Source organism: Macrosteles quadrilineatus, unplaced genomic scaffold (assembly GCF_028750875.1).
Source record: "Macrosteles quadrilineatus isolate MER2022 unplaced genomic scaffold, UCM_ALF_1.0 Scaffold_10__1_contigs__length_6754688, whole genome shotgun sequence".
Taxonomy (NCBI): domain Eukaryota; kingdom Metazoa; phylum Arthropoda; class Insecta; order Hemiptera; family Cicadellidae; genus Macrosteles; species Macrosteles quadrilineatus.
Window position 1 is genome coordinate 67,938 of NW_026542603.1, and position 14,876 is coordinate 82,813.

Sequence of the window (14,876 nt, forward strand, 5' to 3'; positions counted from 1 at the left end):
CACCACGACCACATCGTCCACATCCCGAACCGGCGTCAAACTGAAACTGAAACTACAAAAAAAACATGAAAAGATGAAACAATTCGAAAACGAAACTAAATACCCCCGCCGCAGCAAACCTGCAGACTAAGCGAATTTCCATTTGCCTGATTGGATTTACACTAAAATATATCACATTTATTCCCTATTTAAATAGAATTAGTTTAACGAGTACTTAGGTTTGCTGCAACAGGGAGGGTAAAAAAGTTTTTTTGTTGTAAAATGTTAATAGTTTAGAAAAAAATTAGTGTATTTTCCAAATTCAATCAAAATATGTTCATTAACAAGCAAACTACAACAGTTGATTTATTCCCCATAAGAATAATATGGGAATTTTAAATTTACAATTTTTTTTTGAATTTTCTCCGTAACCATTAGGCGCACAATAACGCTTCAATATACAAATTTTTTTTTTTAAGCTCTACAAGATGGTTTGGAAAGAAATTGTGAAATTTTGTGTTTTTAGGGTCGAAAATGGGAAAACCCTATTTTTACCCCATAAAACCCCCCATAAACCCCCGTTCCCATAGTCTGATCATGCTGGTTCGCGAACTCGTTCGAATAAATGTAGGTTTACAAGTTTATACCAAATTTCATCAAAATCGGATCATTTTTGCTCGAGTTATCGTGCTAACGGACATATATATATATATATATATATATATATAAATCATATATATATATATAAATCATATATATATATGTATATATATATGTATATATATTAATCATATATATATATATATGAATTTTAACGGATGGTGTTTTTGGTCTCTAGGGACCTCAAAACGAAAAGTAAATTGGTCCCGGGTCCAGGTCTTACCATGAGTACTACGGTAATAGCTTATTCCCTATATGGGAAATTCGCTAATACGAAAAAAGAAAAGATGAAAGCACAAGAGAGACACGACGACCCCGACGACGCAACCGAGCCTAAAATCAAAATCAGCCGAGCCGAACCGGAACCAAATGAAATGCAAATGATTAATGAATAGCAATTTAGAATAACCTTTTCTATTCCTTTTTATTCCTGTTCTCTTCGTACAGACGACAGACGTACACTCGAGTGACTCTGCTGACTCGAACTCGAAACGGTTCCTGTTCCTGCTGATGAATCGATTCTTAAACACTGAGCTAAAATTATAACTGGAGGTAGCACTGCCATGGCAGAAGTCTGTCAAAAGCGAGTCGCTGATTTTGTTAGGTTGGTATAGCAGTAAGTTTTCTTACCATAGCAATAACATGGCTTCTTATAACTAGGTTGGTATAGCAGTGAGTATTTTTGTCATACTTGAATACTTTTAATACTTTAATAATTTTCTTTGAAATGGCGAACATACAAAGTAGGTATTTTAAGCCAAGTATAATAATAGTTATAGCAATAATATGGCTTCTTATGGACACCCACCTCACGCAAACATGGCGGCTGGCGACACGCATCTTTGACATTCAGTGCTACCTCCAGTTAGAATTATAGCTCAGTGTTCTTAAACCGTGGTGATTCGTGCGTCCGTGAGGGGTCGCTGTCAATGCGCCACCACGTCAAACCGCCACCTCGGTGTTTTGGTCAGAGGCGTCAACCCGCCACCACAAAAAAACCGAGGTGGCGGGTTGACGTGTACGTATAGGTCAACCCGCCACCTCGACAACAGGCCACCACGACAACCCACCACCATACAATTTTCCGAGGTGGCGGGTTGTCGTACACACTCAAGTCAATGAGCCACCACGACAACATGCCACCACGACTACCCACCAACACCAGTTTTTATCAGAGGTGGCGGGTTGTCGTGAAGCTCCATGTTCGATGTCGGCAACCCGCCACCTCGCACGTAGGCGACAACGCGCCACCCCGTCAACCCGCCACCACTCTTTTACGAGGTGGCGGGTTGACGTGTACGCTCAGTGTTCGGTGCCGTCAACGCACCACCTCGCTCATAGGTGACAACGTGCCACCTCGAAACACACCACCATGCACTCTTGTCGTAAATCGGTTGGATTTATATGCTGTAGCATTAAATATATTGTACGTTGATTCAGTTAAGTTAGAGAAAGTTAATGTAAATCTTAAATAGCATTTCTGGAAATTTTAGTTTATTTTCGGAAGAAGGATTGATAGGTAATACAATTATTAACATGGTGAAAACCCGACATTTGAAAGGGTCTCATGCCCTTAAGGGTAGGAAGTATTAAATTGTAAAACCTTAATGCAAAACTACGAATTGGGCCGAATCTTTTAACACCTTAAACGTTAAAATTTGTCCACAAATAAGGGAGGAGTAGTGTTCACAAAAAACAGCCCTCACGTATTAATATGAGATATGATGATGTATACCAAAAACAAAAATCGAATATTTATTTTACTTAATTGCTAGTGAATAAACGATGTTTTTTTCATTAGGCGTAAAAATATATATATATATATATAAGTTTTTATGCGCACCTACCACCACGTGCGCCCGCCAAATACGTGTGAAAAGCATACATTTTATAAATTTAAACCGGCAGTAGTCAGGGATAGTTGTGCCATATAATGGTGATTGCGAAAGCAAGACGGAAATAAAATTGCATTCACTTGAATTCAAAAGGTAATTCGGGTGAAATTATCGGTATTTATTCTGTGATTAGACCACGAATACTAGAAAAGACCCGGCATGGATTATAAACATAAACAAATGATGTTTAAAAAAATAGTACAACACCCCATTGCTGTAATAATTATGGTCCAAAAGTTATTGCAGATTTAATGATTTTTAACTATACAGGGTGTTTTTTTAAAAACTTGCATCTTTATTTATGTAAAAACCGCAATAGATAGAAATATGCAGTTTGCGGGAATCATCTATTGACGTAGGGGGACCAATTGTTTTGAATTCAACGTTACATTCACATTCCCCCCCTTTCCCCCCTGCCCCCAACTTAATTTTTTTAAATAGCAAGGTACCCCTTGTGACATATCAAATAAAAGAGCATGAAAAAAGAAAATTTTTGATGAAAAAAAATTGAAAATCGGTTCATAAATTTGTGAGATATTTCCCCCCTCACCCCCCCGGAACTTATTTTTTTTTAATAGCAAAGTACCCCTTGTGACATATCAAATGAAAGAGCATGAAAAAAGAAAAATTTTGGCGAAATTTATTTTTCATTTGATATGTCACAAGGGCGGGTACCTTGCTATTAAAAAACAAGTTATGAGTAGGGGAAAAGGGGGGTGAATATCTCACAAATTCATGAGCCGATTTTAAATTTTTTTTCACCAAAAATTTTCTTTTTTCATGCTCTTTCATTTGATATGTCACAAGGGGTACTTTGCTATTAAAAAAAAAATTAAGTTCCGGGGGGGTGAGGGGGGAAATATCTCACAAATTTATGAACCGATTTTCAATTTTTTTTCATCAAACATTTTCTTTTTTTATGCTCTTTTATTTGATATGTCACAAGGGGTACCTTGCTATTTAAAAAAAATAAGTTGGTGGCAGGGGGGAAGGGGGGGAATGTGAATGTAACGTTGAATTCAAAACAATTGGTCCCCCTACGTCAATAGATGATTCCCGCAAACTGCATATTTCTATCTATTGCGGTTTTTACATAAATAAAGATGCAAGTTTTTAAAAAAACACCCTGTATACTCAAATCAAATCAGTTTTATTTCCACAATATATAAACAATTTACAATTTTTCAAAAAAATTAAATACAAATATATATAGTCTTGAAGCATTAAAATAAATTGTTTACGTAAATTAATTCTAGTAAAATTAAATTTATAAAGTTATAATAGTAAAAACTTAAATACTTGTTGAATGTTTGCTCCGGCTTGAATAATAACTAATGTAATAAATAATGGAAATGAGTCTACATGGACCTCAGTGGTCTGTGCGTAGACTCGAGTTGTTAAAAATTATATATATTTTTTGAGCTAATTTGCAATTGAAAAAAAAATTTAAAATTAAATAAAAATGTAGTATGTGCTATGGGAACGTGTAAAGATAAAGATAAGTTTAAAGATTATATAAAAAATTGGAGTAAATATTAATTTAAATTTTTATTAACAGAATTGTTCAAAGGGGAAGCCAATAAATAAAATGGAAAAGGATTTTGTTGGTTGCAAGAGTTTGCAGAGGCCCTATCCGTTCAGTGCTGTCAGACAGTGGCAGGTCTCCTGTTATCAGTAGTGATAAGAGCCTCGGCCTCTTCATCGCTGATATCCAATAACCATCTATTAACTCGATTTTTGAATACACCTAATGTAGGAGAATGAAATAACTGAGTTGCTTTATACATAGTGGAATAATTCCGGAACAAAATATGTGCTATGTAGAAACAATTTGTTTTTGAAAAGGATTTGTGCTGCTGAATAGTAGAAATTCCAATTCTATTTGCATATCTTGTATTATGAGTGTGGGTTATGGAAGTAAAAATTGAATTGAAGTTTTTAAATATAAAAATTAGAAGATCTTTGATAAACAATTTTGCAATGGGGAATATTCCAGTTTCATGAAATAGTAAATCTGAGGGGTATCTTTTACACTTTTTGAAACCAGCTTTTAGGATAGACTTTTGAACCAGAATCAGACCTGTGAGATGTGAACTGTACGCCCCTCCCCAAGCTAATATTCCATAAGACAAAACCGACTGTACATATGCAAAATATGTTGATTTAATTTCTTTAAAACTGAGAACATCACTTAACTGTCTAAATGCAAATATAAGTTTTCTAGTTTTATTTTGCAAGAAATTAATATGCTCTATCCATTTCATATGTGAGTCAAAAATTATTCCTAAATATTTATATGAGTTAACTCTCTCTAAGGTATCGCACGAACAACTGTTATTGAATTGGTTGAGACAACTGTGCAAGATCAAATTGGTTAGGTTATAGTCAGCTGTTGACGCGAGAGAAATAGGCATGAATTTTGTTTTGGAAACATTAAGAGATAGTACATTTTGGTCGAGCCATTTTTTTACTAATTTGAGATCTGATTGAGCTTTACTTTTCACACCTTCCCATGTCTTATCCTTAACATAAATCAATGTGTCATCTGCAAAAAGAAACATTTTTCCGAAAATTGGTAATTTAGAAATATTATTTATATATATTAGGAATAAAATAGGCCCAAGGGTACTCCCCTGAATCACCCCATAGTCAACAGGCACCTCATCGCTATTGACTCCATCTATGTATACGAACTGTCGCCTATCTCTGAGGTAGCTTTCGAACCTACTAGCTTTCGAAGCTACTATCACCGCTTTCCCAGGATAAAGGATGTTAACAAGCTTATGGGAGAAAGTATGTTTCAGAATGCTGATACCGTTTATTTTTACACTTGTTTTGTCATTTCTAATGTGTGATATTAAGTAATCGTCCGTGATATGAAATAAATTGAATAACGTATATTGACGCTTTCAATTGGCTGAAGGCCACTGAGGCAGAGCCCTGATGAAATTTCAAAATGTTTTATTTTAAGGCAAATTTACAAGTCACGACCTATCCAACGACACCTTAAGATTTATGATCGGATGTGTAGCAGTTTCAAAACAATATTCACAACATTTGGGCTGGCCAATTAAATATTTAAATAATGATGATGATTATATGTAGGTAGGTAAATGTATCCTCGACTAAACAATTTTCACAATGTGCAGTATATCGTATCTACATAGGTTAAAATAATATTACTGATTAATTTGAAACTTGATTACGCATCAAGCAGTTTCATTATACAGTATAATACGATTAGATACAAATTTGACATAGGATTATAACCTGAAAAAAGTCAAAGCCAAAGTCCTTTATTTTTGTTAACCTGATTTTTGTTTTGATAAATAATTGGGGGGTTTTCACAAGATAATGACCATTGGTACCATTTTCCTCCGTTTAATAATTGATCAACGCTGTTTGGCGAAATAATATTACATTTGGATGGTAAAAATGTAACTGGCCTAAGCGTTTATTTCAAGTTACGGCCTGATTCATATGTTGAAGTACAGTGATACTAATTATACTAATATTACAAATGCAAGTTTGTGTGTTTGTTTGGGGTTCAATCACTCAATAACAACTCATTGGGCACATCGGGATTATGCTGAAATTTGGCATGATGATAACACTTTCCTGATCAAAATATAGGCATGTTATTACCTCAAAACTGTTTTCTGCCTTCTGGCCTTTTTGAATCTCTCTCGTATGTATTAAAACAATAGCACAATATGCCTCATTGCTAAATCAGGAACGAACCATGAGTTATTACTGGGAAAGTGAACGAAATGCATGTTGTAAAATGTAGACGTGGAAACCTGGTGCAAAGTATTTGGCCTATTGTTTAATATAAACAAACCCATAACCCATACCAGTCAGTACAGTGGGAACTTTAAAGGAAATATAAGGGACAGAATACAGGGGTGTCCCGTTAATCCCCTCGCACGTTTCTAAATTTCTTACATTTTTCTTTCTCATCAACAGGCCATTCCAGTTATTGGGGTGTCGTATCACTCAGGTCAGTTCACTTTCCCGTAGTCCTTTAATTTCCAACCTAAATACTGTTTTCATTTCACGTAGTAATCGCAAAAGAGAACCAAACCAATGTTCTGCTGTTGATAAAAATATTCGCAACGGGAAGATGTGCCAAACGTCCATACTGCCTAATCCAAACACTTGTTAAGTATATTGAATTTTTAAACAAATAGCCACCAAATTTTACAAAAAAGTATGCCCTACATTGTAATTGCCCTACTGTTAACATTAAAATATATCAATAACATAATTTTCACAACTTATGGTTATAGAATTTTTCTTCATTTCAATAATCAATGGCATAAATAAACCTACCACATATTGTGTAAATTACATAATGTTTACAATTAACATATGTTCTTCTTCTCACTTTTAATTTCTGACAACAGCTGGAGTTACATAACAATGTCTGTTTCCCATGAATCGTATGGAGAAATACGAAACTTTAAAGGGCCCCAGGGCCTCACCCTAATTATTTCCCTAAAAAGAAAGTTTCCTGTACAACTTCACTTTACGCACTTTCCAAATGACACTAAAAACGTGCCAATCGTTTTAGTAGTATCGGAGGAGTAAATGTCACAAAAAACCTGCTTGCGTATTAAATAAGTTCAAAATCCCTCTCCTCAGAATTTTGAAAGCCCGTGGAGCAGAGTACTAGTTCAATATCGAAGGGGTAGTTCTATATGTATCCTCGGAGCAGTAGCTTGATTTTTGTCCAATTTGAGTCAAATCGGTTCAGTAGGCTTATAGTTTATCTCATACAAACACACTACACAACCTCTTCTTTATAATAGTATAGATAGACATAGTAAATGATAGATGGATAGATAGATGTCATTATTATGTGATTATTGTTATTGTTTAGATTTGATTTGTTTACAAGTTGTACACAGATTTAGTTTAGTTAGTAAAGATACTTTTGTTAAATATGAATCAACTAGCAGTCATACCCGTCCTTCGTACGGGGTTGGCATATAAGTATAAAATGATTATTCCAGTTATACTCAAGCTTTGCGTTTGCAATGGGGGAAGACACAGTTTGATAAAATTTGCTTCTTTAAATTTACAGTATACTATAGTATGACACATCTACAATAGTCATAATGTTCTACCACTTTACCTAAACAATAGAGAAAAACAAATTTAAAAAATTTGTTAAATATCACAAATTATTCATGAAATTAAAAAATAAACATAACTGTAAACAATCCTACTTTGACAGTTCTCATTGCTTACCATAGTTTTTTGCTGCTGCTTAGTTCGAATTAGCTGTTTTCATAAATGATAAAAAAATAATAGTGCTGCACCCTGTTGGTAAATCTTATAACTTTTAATGCTTTTGCAAATCATAGAACCAACTTTTTCAGTTGAAACAGCTGACTAAATTCTTTAATTCCCTTTAAATATGAATACTCATAAGGTTAACATGGGGAACTTCAGAGCCACTGGGGCGGAACCCGAAAGGATTTTTGAGAAAAGAATATGCCTATATGTTAATCGGGAATGTGAGCTATCATCATGCCAAATTTCAGCCCAATCGGTCCAGTAGTTAATGCGTGATTGAACTTCAAACAAACAAACAAACAAACAAACAAACAAATAAACAAACAAACACACAAACTTTCACATTTATAATATTAGTAAGATTATTTCATACAATTTTCAACAGTACATTAGTGGAATGCCCCGAACCCATTGTGCTAAGAGTAAGTACGGTATTAATGGTACTTTGGCATTATCCGGAGGCCACCCTTATACAGCGTGCTGCGGCGGTTATGTTAGGTTGGGTTATCATAAATATGTTAGTTGGACTTCCTTAGTTTCGCTATGAATGGAATGATACCAGATGAGTCATACCATAGCCAAATCCCCACTTGGAGGGCCAAGGTCAGGTCGTCGACCAATGGCCGGAGCGCGCGCATCACCTGTCACCGCCTGTATCTCAGGTATCGTCACTAATGGGGTATCGTTAGATTCAAAACGAAACGAGGAAATCCAACCTAAAATAACCGCCACAGCGCGCAGTATACATACTCGACGGAGTTCATGTGGCAGCTAGGGGCGGTGACGCATTCAACTAAATCTTCGCCGACACCGCTGCCTTCTGGGAGGCAGAACTCAAAACCCGCTAATTGCAATCATGTCAAATCTGGACAGTAAGGTAATTAAAATATGTTCTTTCTAATTATGTAGTTATTTTTGGTCTTAGGTAAAAAAAATCCCTCTAAAACAAGTGGCCTCCGAATAATAACTAAGTAACGGTACGGTATTTCCTGAAGCATGAAATGGAATTTCAAGCAGAACATCAAAAATGCAATAAAAATCTTTGTTTAAGATATCTCCTAATGAGTTTTTTGGAATATATCTGTCTGGTATGAACTTCTCTGGGCAATACCCTTGACTCAGAGGTCAAAGTACATTACACGGTTGGGTCGAGTCTAGTTCTGTATCCTTTTTCAAATTCTTCTAAATAGAAAAACAGGTGCGCGCTAGTCCACACAAAGCACATTTTAGTCTGTTGTACTCTATATCAACGATGTATATTTTGTTTTATGTTTTTGGTTGAATGTATTATTATTTTCACCACAATACGGTTTTAAGAGAAAGTATAACCGAACAATACATTTTCATCATTTTTGTTTAGGCCATACACACGTGAATTACAATTAATAAATGAAGTTTTTAGGTAACTTATTTTGTAATTCATTGTCATAATGCTGAAAAAGAAAATAAGTATAAGTATTATACCAGGTGTACACCTACAAAAAATCATAAGAAACTAATATCTTATTTTTCAAAATTAAGTTTCATGTTTTTGTCTTCAATGAAAATATGCGAAAACATAATTAATATTTTTATTTTTATTCTTGAATGACCCTTAATCGTTAATTTGTATTGAGTTTATCTTAAAATTCTTATAAACAATAACCGTTGATTAAAAGGAAAAGTTGTCTTGCGTGGATGCGTTTACTTTATTTCTATGGCAGATCTAACGATTCGAAAATTAATTTTTTTATTCAATCAATCAAGAAATTTTTTTACACAATAATTACCAATACATAGGATACAAAAGTGCAAAAACCACAAATGGTTTGTCTGCACTAAAAATATTGTTTCTTATTTACCATACAGTTTTGTCAGTTTGAAACAGTAGCATGCAGTTTTATGAGTTCTTAATTGTATCTTGAGTAATTATAAAAAAAGACAACATTGACACAAATATCTGTAAAAATTCAAAAGTAACAATAATAAATAAACTATTAGAATAAATAACAATAACATATTACTTTAACTTCAACTAAAAATGTATTAACAATAATGAATTAACAATCATTAATGAATTAACAATAACTAATGTATAGTTAACTTCACAGTAAACTAGATAACACATGTCCAGGTAAACTGCATACAAAGTGATGCATTTTATAATACACAAACAACAGCGGCTTTGCCAACAAAGATGGCGGGTTGTCGTGTACACCCCATGTTAACTCTCGTCAACCCGCCACCTCGCATGTAAGCGACAACGTGCCACCACGTCAACCCACCATCACTATTTTATGAGGTGGCGGGTTGTCGTGTACGCTCAATGTTCAATGTCGTCAACCCGCCACCTCACACGTAGACGTCAACCAGCCACCACGTCAACCCGCCACCACACTAAAGAGGTGGCTGGTTGACGTGTATGAACACGTCTAAGCACCACCAGGACAACGTGCCACCATGACAACCCACCACCACACGTTTTTCCGAGGTGGCGGGTTGTCGTGCACGCTAGAGTCAACGTGCCACCCCGACAACGAGCCACCACGTCAACCTGCCACCTCAAACTTCTTCTTCTTTTTGATGGTGGGTTGACGTGGTGGCGGGTTGACGTGGTGGCGCCTTGGCGCGTTTCCGTCCGTGAGTTTTGGTTAGTTTTGTAAATTGTAGTGGCACACGGGAGGGATAATTGGCTAACATATTTTGTAGTGTCAGCGTTCGCCGCTAGAACCACTAAGTTGAAAAAGTTTAAATTAATTTTATAGTTTTTAATTATTATGAAATTAACTTTTTAATTATAAAATAACTAGCTGGCCCGACAGACGTCGTCCTGTCCTAATGTGGTTTTATGACAAATGCTCGTTTATTTTCAAGATGAGCTCGTTCGCATCGCATAGTTCAATCACGTCCTGGTTGAAGTTCGTTTGCTACGCTTACTCACATCACGTTTAGGTTGGAGCTCGTTCGCTGTGCTCACTTGCCTTCAGGTTTAGCTCGTTCGCTACGCTAACTCACCTCCAGGTTGAACTTCGTTCGCTACGCTCACTCACCTTTTAGTTGCAAATTAGCTGTTGTCATAAATTTAAAACAAGTAATAGTGCAGCACCCTTTTTGGTAAACCTATGAACTTATTTTTAATACTATTGAACATCCCAGCATGACATTGTTTAGTTGAACCAGCTGTTAAGATTCTTTAATTCCATTTAAATATAAGTACTCATAAGGTTAACATGGGAAGCTCCAGAGCCACTGGGGCGGAGCCCTTTTGACGGATCTGCACCAAACTTTACACAAACCATCCTTAAATAATGCCTGAAAGTTCCATTACAATCTGTTGAGCGATTTCGGAGTCCATAACGTTCAAATATACAGGGTGTTTCGGTAAAGCGTAGCGGGCTGTGCAGATTCAGATTCTACATGCAAACAAGAGTCGAAAATATAGAATAACTTTTTTTCGATTTCGGCTTTGTTTAGCCGTAATCCATCATTATTTATTTTTTTTTAAATAATTAATAACTCAAAAACTCTTGGAGATATTTTTATGAAACTTGGTATAAACTTTTAGGCTACGTATAAACATTCTCCGAAAATATCTTTACGCCTTTACTACTGTTTCACAACTTCCTACGTCGTGGACTTGTTTCCCCCTTCCCATAGCATTTTAGTATTTTTTCATTAATGTTTTATCAACACTGTGTAGTAGGCCACTTATGTCTTAAAATATGTTTTTAGCAGGTTCTTGAAATTATTGATAGAGGCTCTTGCGTGATGTACTCTGAGGCAATTTATTGTACATTTTTATACTATTGAAGTAAGGGCTCTTGCTTGCAAGGGTGGAATTTACTTGAGGTACATGTGGATTTGTTGCTCTTCTTGTGGACCATGCTGTTAGTTTGAAAATATTGAGATTATTCTTAACGAGCAATGCGGATTCCAATATAAGGAGAGGCGGAAGTGTGAGAATGTTTAGTTCTTGGAACAGAGGTTTTACAGTGTGTCCGTCTATGGACTCCACATATTCGTCTAACTGCACGTTTATGAAGGATAAAGATGCTTTTTGCCTCACTACAACCACTCCAAAATACCAAACCATATGAAATTATGCTATGAAAGCAGCTATAGTTACCGGTGGGGCACACGGGAGGGACTAAGGCTAACATATCTTGTAGTGTCAGCGTTTGCCGCTAGAACTGCTAAGTTAAAATAATTTATTTTTTTTAATTTTTAGTTATAAAATAAACTTTTTAATTAAAAAATAGTGTTTTAAAATTATAAAATAAATTTTTTATTTTTAAAATTAAACTGTCATAACGTAACCTAACCAACCAGACTTGATGGTAATATAAAAACTATGTAAGACAAAAACTTAATAATAATTACTTATAATTTTTTATTAATTATAAAATTTAGTATTATAAAATTAAACTGTCATAACCTAACCTAACCAACCAAACTTGCTGATACGAAAAATTTGTTGACAAAAAGTTAATGCAGCCATCGGGATTCGAACCCGGGACCTCCTGTACACCAATCCGAAACACTACCAACTATGCCACGAACGTCGCTGAAATCACATCGTTTCGTTACGGTAATCGTGTCGCCTCAAGTAGAGAAGACATTAGCCACTAGAGATGTGACGTCACTTCAACTTTAGTTGAAGTGACGTCACATCAACGTCGGATGGGCCTTAGTCCCTTCCGTGTGCCCATTCCCTATAGTTACCCATAAGGAGAATCTCGATGTCATGTTTTTGAATGACATGTTCATGTTGCTCAGTGTTTTTTTTTTCAGGAAAAGACTGAAATATTATTTTTAGTTTAATATTTTTATGCAAGACAAAGCCTATTGTAAATTACTTAATGGCCGAAATAAATCTTGAATCTTGAATCTTGAACCGTCAACCTCAACCAGCTTTTGTAGTCTAAGTCTACACAGCAGGTAGGTGACAGATGACAGTCTGGGCGTCTGCAATTTATTCAATCAACAAATAATAATCAATAATAATTCTTGTTCATACTACATGTATAATCAATGCTATTACATAATATTGAAAACATAAAAATCTATTTTTTTCTTGAACATTTAAAAATCTAAACACCTTTAAACGATTGTTTAAGATCATAGAATACTACTTGTTTAAGCTATCGATTGATGTGTTATAAATAAAATAATACTGCTAAAGTTATTGAATTTTATTTGTATTGGGTACAACAAAACAACCTTTTTTATAGTACGTTTGAACTTATCTTTATGTAATGTAAAAGGCACAGACTCGTGACGTTATGTTTCCCTTTATTATTTGTGTCTAAAATCCAGTTATGTGAGCGAAAATGGCGTCGTCTCTAGTAACTCTACGTTTGGGCGGTTTAGAAATTGATGAATGAATTCGTAATTGCGCTCTTTTTTGCTGTTAGTGTATCATAATATTTGACCGGTAAGTACATTACGTGTTTTGTATTAAAAATTTGTGTGATTGCTCCGTTGAATTCTTTGCATGGAGCATCATATCTGTTAGCTTTCTTTATTAGGCCTTAAATCGGAGGGTATTGGTAAGGCTCAAAACATTATTAGGCCTATTGTAATTAGTTTACCAATGTAAACATTAGTAAGTCTTTATTTAGTGAACTCTAGTAGACTTTTATTTATTCATGATCATGAGTTTATTAAGTTAAGGAGTTAGTTTAATTTAACTTAGCCTATTTGGTCTAGAAGTTTACAGTCTTCTAGCCTAGGCCACCAAACACTGATAATTACTGTTTAAAAAATGTATTTTTTCCAGTGTCAGTGTTTTAATTGGATAAAAACAGTGGAGAAAACCTCTTTAACTAAGTTACCGTAACAATTCGGTTAATTAAATATAGGGCCTAACCTTAACTTTACCTTACCGAATCTATTTATTTATTTATTGGCAACGGATATCTCCATTTTACAACCATACAAATCAAAACAGTACAACTCAGGATGGCTTATACCGTACAAATAACATACACAACAGAAAACAGTTTAAAATGATGAAATAGTTCATTGTAGGTAGGCCTACCCTAAATAAAGAAACTTAGCTTAGGCCTACTAACAGTCTAATGCAAAAAGGAACAGAAACAGTGAAATAATACTGAAAGTGGAAGTTTAGAATAGTTGATAATACTGACAATAATAAAAAATTTTGTGCTTATAAGTTAGACTAGAAAAAATTCAACAATATAATAACAATGTAAGTTAATAACAACAATAACAAAGACAAACCTACCAGCTAAACAACAACCATCAAAATGGCTGCACTTTACTTTCGGTCCTACACACCCATTCGAATGAAAATAAGTTATCGATCGATATATCGATTAATCGGTTTTTCATTCGATATCGTTTGGTTAGTTAGGTAAGGTTAACCTAACCTAACTAACCATACGACATAGGGCCTAGCCTATCGAATGAAACAATCGATTAATCGATATTTTCATTCGAATGAAAATATCGATCGATAGGGGCTATATCGATTAATCGGTTTTTTTATTCGATATATCGTGTTGTTAGTTAGGTAAGGTTAACCTAACCTAACTAACCAAACGACATATCGAATGAAATAATTGAATAATCGATATTTTCATTTGAATGAGTGTAGGACCTAAAGTAAAGAAAGTGCAGCCATCAAAATAACCAAAGTTATACTAATAATAACTTACCCCCCCCCCCCGCAGCAAACCTGCAGACTAAGCGAATTTCAACTTGTCTGATTAACATATTTACTGAAATATTTCCATAAATAAGTTAAGACATATTTATTCCAAATTAAAAAAAAAAAAACATTAGGCCTAGATTTAACGAGTGCTTAGGTTTGCTGCTACGGGGAAGGTAAACAGTGTTTTTGACCAAACATCAATAAGTATAGGATAAAATAAATAAATTTGCCAAATTTGATCAACCCTAAACAAGTACCGTAAACTACAATAGTTTTCATTTTCTCCGTAACCATAGGCCCTACAACAATGCTTCAATATACACAATTATTTCTTTTTATAAGCTCTACAAAATGGTTGGGAAATAAATTCCAAAATTTTATGTTTT

At 34.7% G+C, this 14,876-nt stretch overlaps 1 protein-coding gene across 1 annotated transcript in view; it reads left to right on the forward strand.

The window, feature by feature from the left end:
- The first annotated feature begins 13,138 nt into the window (after nucleotides 1–13,138).
- LOC129004691 (mRNA (2'-O-methyladenosine-N(6)-)-methyltransferase-like) overlaps nucleotides 13,139–14,876 on the forward strand; it is a 57,686-nt gene continuing 55,948 nt past the window's right edge. Inside the window, exon 1 of the mRNA XM_054433252.1 lies at nucleotides 13,139–13,248. The gene's annotated coding sequence lies outside the window, so the exon portion shown is untranslated. The remainder of the gene's footprint in view (nucleotides 13,249–14,876) is intronic.